Source organism: Physeter macrocephalus, chromosome 3 (genome assembly GCF_002837175.3).
Source record: "Physeter macrocephalus isolate SW-GA chromosome 3, ASM283717v5, whole genome shotgun sequence".
NCBI lineage: Eukaryota > Metazoa > Chordata > Mammalia > Artiodactyla > Physeteridae > Physeter > Physeter macrocephalus.
Window position 1 is genome coordinate 5728042 of NC_041216.1, and position 7536 is coordinate 5735577.

Below are 7536 nucleotides of genomic sequence, written 5' to 3' on the forward strand. Positions count from 1 at the left end.
TTTTTTCATCTTTCTTGCTTGCTTGCTAGCTTTCCTTCTTTCTTGCATTCTTCTTTTTTTTTCCCCCCTCCCACCTTGCTTTGAAATTCTTTGTTTCTTCAATCGTGGATTTGTACTTTCAACAGGTCTGGGAAATTCACAGCTATCTTTCTTCAGATATGCCTCTGCCTCGTCTCTCTCCTTCTGTAACTTAGATTAAACATAAGAATGCTTTATTTTTTTTACCCACTGTTTTTTCCATCCTTTTGTCTCTGCCGCATTCTGGATTTCTTCTATGTGTTGAACTTGTAAACTGGGGTCTTGCTGAATTCCTTTATTAATTGCAGGAGGTTTTTTTTGTAGATTCCTTGGGATTTTTAATGTAGACAATCTGCAAATAGGGAGATTTATTTTTTTTTCCTTTCCAGTCTGTGTGCTTATTGTGTCCTTTTCTTGCCTTACTGTGCTGGCTAGACTTCCCGTACTATGTTGAATAAGAATGGCCAGAGAAGATATCCTTGACTTGTTCCTTATCCTAAGTGGAAGGTATTCAGTCTTATCAGGTTGAGGAAGTCCCCCTCTATTCCTGCTACTGAGAGTTTTTATCATGAATGGGTGTTGAATTTTGCCAAATGCTTTTTCTGTATCAATTGACATGGTCATATGATTTTTATTCCTTAGCTTCTTTATTTTTTAATTTTTATTTATTTATTGTTTTTGGCTGCGTTGGGTCTTTGTTGGTGCTCTTTGTTGCGCTGCGCGGGCTTCTCATTTCAGTGCCTTCTCTTGTTGCGGAGCACGGGCTCCAGACGCGCAGGCTCAGTAGTTGTGGCGCATGGGCTTAGTTGCTACGCGGCATGTGGGATCTTCCCGGACCAGGGCTCGAACCCGTGTCCCCTGCATTGGCAGGCGGATTCTTAACCACTGCGCCACCAGGGAAGCCCTCTTAGCTTCTTGATATAGTAGATTACATTGATTTATTTTCAAATGTTGAACCAGCTTTGCATATCTGGAATAAATCCCTTGGCCATGTTGTATAATTCTTTTTACATATTGCTAGATTCAATTTGCTAATATTTTATTGAAGATTTTAGTTGCTATGTTCATGGGATATTGGTCTGTAGTTTTTTTGTTTTTGTTTTGTTTTGTTTTGTACTGTTCGGTCTGGTTTTGGTATCAAAATAATAATGGCCTTATAAAATGAGTTGAGAGGAGTTCCCTGCTTTTCTAATTTCTGGAGATGGTATAGAATGGTGCTAATTCTTCTTGTAATGATTGGTAGCATTCTTCAATGAAACCATCACCATCTGGGCCTGGATATTATTTGGGGGGAAGTCTTTTAATTACAAATTCAATTTTTTAAAATAGTTATAAGATTATTCAGATGATCTATTTCATATCAGGTGAATTTTTGTAGCTTTATGGTTTTGGGGGAATTGATCCATTTCCTCTAAGTTGTTAAATTTATGTGCGTGAATAATTTCTTTTGACCTATCTTCCAGTTCTCTAATTCTCCCTGAAGCTTCTGTTAAAGAGATTTATTGATGGATTTAGTTATTGTATTTTTCATTTCTAAAAAGGTTCTAGTTGATCTTTTAAATAACTCCCATTTCACTTGTTGCCATTTCTTGTTCCCTGTGGGTATTTTTAAGTTTGTCATTTATTTCTTTGAAAATAGCAACCACGAACATTTTATAGTACCTCGTAATTCAAGTATCTGAAGTCTTTGATAGTTTCTGTTACCCGTTATTTCTGTTGGTGAGAACCTTTTCCTGTATGCTTTTAAAAAAAATAATTGTATCTTTGCAGAAAAATATGTGGAAATAACTGGAGGGGAGATAAAACGTCCCTTCCTCCAAAAGGTAATTTCATTTATTTATATCAGACACCTGGAGGCACTAATAGTACGGGGTCGTTTTCTTCTTCTTTTTTTTTCTTCTTTTTTCTTTTCTTCTTTGTATTTAGTACAGGGTCATCTTAAGCCAAGTTCAAGGCTTGATGTTTTCTGAGCTCCAGCCTGCAAATCCCTGGGAGGATTCAATTTCTGTTCCACTCTTATTCTGAAAGGTATAGCTCTCTGGCATGCCAGCTTTTTGTGGGAAATATGTTCTATTAGACTCATTGTATGTGGGCCCTGGGTTTTGATTTTTGTCCCATTCAATCCAGGGTAAGGTCTGATTTGCTAGAATCAAATATGGTTTGTCTTTATATCAAATGTGGTTTCCAGGCATCTATGCTCCATTTCTCTCTGGATTATTGTTATCTTCACTGTTGGCCTGATAACTCTCTACTTACTTGTCAGTTCTTGGATGCCTTCAGAAATTTTTTAATTTATATTTTATCCAGAAATTTTAGCTGTTTTCAGCAGGAGGATTCATAAAAATAACTTAGTCATTAATAGAAACCAGAAGTCTCAATCACCCTCTTTCCCCCATTGAACTTCAAGTGCTTCCAAAGCCTCATTTATCACCTTAGGCATTTCTGAGTGCTAGTCTCTGTCTAGAAATATTTGCCTGTCTTGGCATCTGCAAAACGTAATGATAATAGAAGCCTGCCTCATAAGGTTATGAGGAGGAAATGAGTTAATGTATGCATTTGTGCAACATGTAAAATGCTCAGAACTGTGCCTTGTACATAGAAAGTGTTCCTAGACATTGGCCAGTTTTATTAGAGGTCTCAGTACATGCATTCTTAGGCTCCCAATGATAAAATATTTGTCTATTTTTCTGAATCAACATGATGATTTCCAACTAGTTCTGACTATGACTAGGTGAGGTGAGGATTTGCCTAAGCCACACCCTACCCGTGAAAGTCCCACTCACTAGGATTTCCTTGAACATTCTGTGAATCAGGAAGTCTCATGAACCAGCTGTCTCTTCCCTCCTCGAAACTCTCCACGAAGCTCCACTGGGGAGGTGAGAGGGAACAATTCAGATGAAAGACCATTGAACCAGGACTGAGGCCATTTCCATCCTAGCTCTACCACTGCCTTGCTGAGGGAACCTCAGGTAAACAATTTTATAGGATCCTTTCCACATATTCCACTCCAGTCCTGTGGTCCCCTGGCCTGCTCAGTGTGAAACAATGTCCTCCTCTACTACTGGCTCAAAAATCTACCTATTCTCTAAGGCATACTTCAAATACCATCTCTTCTCAGCCATACAAAAGAATGAAATAATGCCATTTGCAGCAACATGGATGGACCTAGAGATTATCATACTAAGTGAAGTAAGCCAGACAGAGAAAAACAAATATCATGTAATATCGCTTATATGTGGAATCTTAAAAAAATGCAAATAAACTTATTTTACAGAACAGAAAGAGACCCACAGACATAGAAAACAAACTTATGGTTACTAAAGGAGAAAGGGTGGGCGGAGGGATAAGTTAGGAGGTTGGGATTAACATATACACACTACTATATATAAAATAACCAACAAGGACCTACTGTATAGCACAGGGAACTCTACTCAATATTTTGTAACAACTTAAAAGGGAACAAAATCTGAAAAAAAAATATATATATATATTTGTGTGTGTATATATAACTGAATCACTGTGCTGTACACCTGAAACATACTGTAAATCAACCCTACTTCAATAAGATACAAATAAAAACTAAACACAAATACCATCTCTTGCAAAAGGTGCAGCGCACCTCCAAATTACTGCTCCATTTCTAAATCACAGCTGTAAACCAATTGCTAGCATAGTAAGTTTATGTAACCATTGATTGATTGGATTAAGTCTCTTTAACTTTAGAGTAAATATGAACAAATCAACTGTCTTTTGAAATTGTTTCCGGGACTTCCCTGGTGGCACAGTGGTTAAGAGTCTGCCTGCCAATGCAGGGGACACGGGTTTGATCCCTGGCCCCGGAAGATCCCACATGCCGCGGAGCAACTAAGCCTGTGTGCCACAACTACTGAGCCTGCACTTTAGAGCCCACAAGCCACAACTACTGAAGCCCGTGTGCCAAGCCCGTGAGCCTAGAGCCCGTGCTCTGCAACGAGAAGCCACCACAGTGAGAAGCCCGCGCACCGCAAGGAAGAGTAGCCCCCACTCACCGCAACTAGAGCAAACCCACGTGCAGCAACGAAGACCCAACGCAGCCAAAATAAATTTTAAAAATATAAATTAAAATAAATAAAGTTTCCCACTCGATAAATATACTGCAAAGTTGACCCAAGAGACCTAATGAAGCTTTAAATTCCAAAACTTTAATTTAAATCAAGTAGCCCGGGACTTCCCTGGTGGCGCAGTGGTTAAGAATCCGCCTACCAAAAAAAAAGAATCCGCCTACCAATGCAGGGGACGCAGGTTCGAGACCTGGTCTGGGAAGATCCCACATGCCATGGAGCAACTAAGCCCGTGCGCCACAACTACTGAGCCTGTGCTCTAGAGCCCATGAGCCACAATGCTGAAGCCCACACACCTAGAGCCCGTGGTCCGCAACAAGAGAAACCACTGCAGTGAGAAGCCTGTGCACTGCAACGAAGAGTAGCCCCCGCTCGCCGCAACTAGAGAAAGTCCACACGCAGCAACGGAGACCAAGCGCAACCAAAAATAAATAAATAAATTTAAAATAAATAAATCAATCAAGTAGCCCTTTCACTTGATATAAACTCACACACCCAGGAACACTCTGGGATCAGAACATTCTTTCACAAGCAGCCATTACTGGCGTGTTATGTGCATGTCACACTTAGGCTCTGATGAACGTGGCATCATTTTGTTCCTCACATCCACTACTAATTTCCACAAAGGGAAGGATGCTAAAAAATATAACCATCTGTGCACCATATCAAATCATAAATAAATATATTTATATTTATATATGTTCTAAGCCTTTAAAAAACAAGCTGTATTGTATATTGGCATTTCAATACAATAACACAAAAAATTTTTTTCAGTTATCTGAATTGATTACTCTGCTTTCCCTTATCATCAGGATATAATAAAAGTATTTAAAAGTTAGATCACCAGTAGCTTTTTGTGTGTGTGTGTGTGTGGTACGCGGGCCTCTCACTGACGCGGCCGCTCCCGTTGCGGAGCACAGGCTCCGGACGCGCAGGCTCAGCGGCCACGGCTCACGGGCCCAGCCGCTCCGCGGCATGTGGGATCCTCCCGGACCGGGACACATTATCATACTAAGTGAAGTAAGCCAGACAGAGAAAAACAAATATCATGTAATATCGCTTATATGTGGAATCTTAAAAAAATGCAAATAAACTTATTTTACAGAACAGAAAGAGACCCACAGACATAGAAAACAAACTTATGGTTACTAAAGGAGAAAGGGTGGGCGGAGGGATAAGTTAGGAGGTTGGGATTAACATATACACACTACTATATATAAAATAACCAACAAGGACCTACTGTATAGCACAGGGAACTCTACTCAATATTTTGTAACAACTTAAAAGGGAACAAAATCTGAAAAAAAAATATATATATATATTTGTGTGTGTATATATAACTGAATCACTGTGCTGTACACCTGAAACATACTGTAAATCAACCCTACTTCAATAAGATACAAATAAAAACTAAACACAAATACCATCTCTTGCAAAAGGTGCAGCGCACCTCCAAATTACTGCTCCATTTCTAAATCACAGCTGTAAACCAATTGCTAGCATAGTAAGTTTATGTAACCATTGATTGATTGGATTAAGTCTCTTTAACTTTAGAGTAAATATGAACAAATCAACTGTCTTTTGAAATTGTTTCCGGGACTTCCCTGGTGGCACAGTGGTTAAGAGTCTGCCTGCCAATGCAGGGGACACGGGTTTGATCCCTGGCCCCGGAAGATCCCACATGCCGCGGAGCAACTAAGCCTGTGTGCCACAACTACTGAGCCTGCACTTTAGAGCCCACAAGCCACAACTACTGAAGCCCGTGTGCCAAGCCCGTGAGCCTAGAGCCCGTGCTCTGCAACGAGAAGCCACCACAGTGAGAAGCCCGCGCACCGCAAGGAAGAGTAGCCCCCACTCACCGCAACTAGAGCAAACCCACGTGCAGCAACGAAGACCCAACGCAGCCAAAATAAATTTTAAAAATATAAATTAAAATAAATAAAGTTTCCCACTCGATAAATATACTGCAAAGTTGACCCAAGAGACCTAATGAAGCTTTAAATTCCAAAACTTTAATTTAAATCAAGTAGCCCGGGACTTCCCTGGTGGCGCAGTGGTTAAGAATCCGCCTACCAAAAAAAAAGAATCCGCCTACCAATGCAGGGGACGCAGGTTCGAGACCTGGTCTGGGAAGATCCCACATGCCATGGAGCAACTAAGCCCGTGCGCCACAACTACTGAGCCTGTGCTCTAGAGCCCATGAGCCACAATGCTGAAGCCCACACACCTAGAGCCCGTGGTCCGCAACAAGAGAAACCACTGCAGTGAGAAGCCTGTGCACTGCAACGAAGAGTAGCCCCCGCTCGCCGCAACTAGAGAAAGTCCACACGCAGCAACGGAGACCAAGCGCAACCAAAAATAAATAAATAAATTTAAAATAAATAAATCAATCAAGTAGCCCTTTCACTTGATATAAACTCACACACCCAGGAACACTGTGGGATCAGAACATTCTTTCACAAGCAGCCATTACTGGCGTGTTATGTGCATGTCACACTTAGGCTCTGATGAACGTGGCATCATTTTGTTCCTCACATCCACTACTAATTTCCACAAAGGGAAGGATGCTAAAAAATATAACCATCTGTGCACCATATCAAATCATAAATAAATATATTTATATTTATATATGTTCTAAGCCTTTAAAAAACAAGCTGTATTGTATATTGGCATTTCAATACAATAACACAAAAAATTTTTTTCAGTTATCTGAATTGATTACTCTGCTTTCCCTTATCATCAGGATATAATAAAAGTATTTAAAAGTTAGATCACCAGTAGCTTTTTGTGTGTGTGTGTGTGTGGTACGCGGGCCTCTCACTGACGCGGCCGCTCCCGTTGCGGAGCACAGGCTCCGGACGCGCAGGCTCAGCGGCCATGGCTCACGGGCCCAGCCGCTCCGCGGCATGTGGGATCCTCCCGGACCGGGACACGAACCCGTGTTCCCTGCATCGGCAAGCGGACTCTCAACCACTGCGCCACCAGGGAAGCCCACCAGTTGCTTTTAATGAGCTATCCTTTGTCAATGTCAGAAAGAGGGAATGAGAAAATGACTGGGAAGAGGCTCCTGGGGAAAATCTGAAGATTCTGTCCCATACCTCGGCAGAACTGTGGGCCACGACAAAGGATTTGGGGGAGGGGCTCAGAAGCAAAGGGCTGTTTTGCAGATCGCTTGATTTTAACAGCTATGACTTGCAGACAAGATAGCCAGGGTGGAGAAAGGGCGGGTGATGAAGCAATTGCAAATAGCTAAAATGAACATCAGTTTCTAAGCAATGAATTAATTCAAGAAGAAAGTTTTAGGATTTTGTCAACTTCAAATGAGAAGTCTGCTGGTGCTATCTGGCTTTGGAGATGAGTAGTATCTTTTCTTTCCCTTTCTCTTTTTTTTTTTTTTTTTTTTTGCGGTACGCGGGCC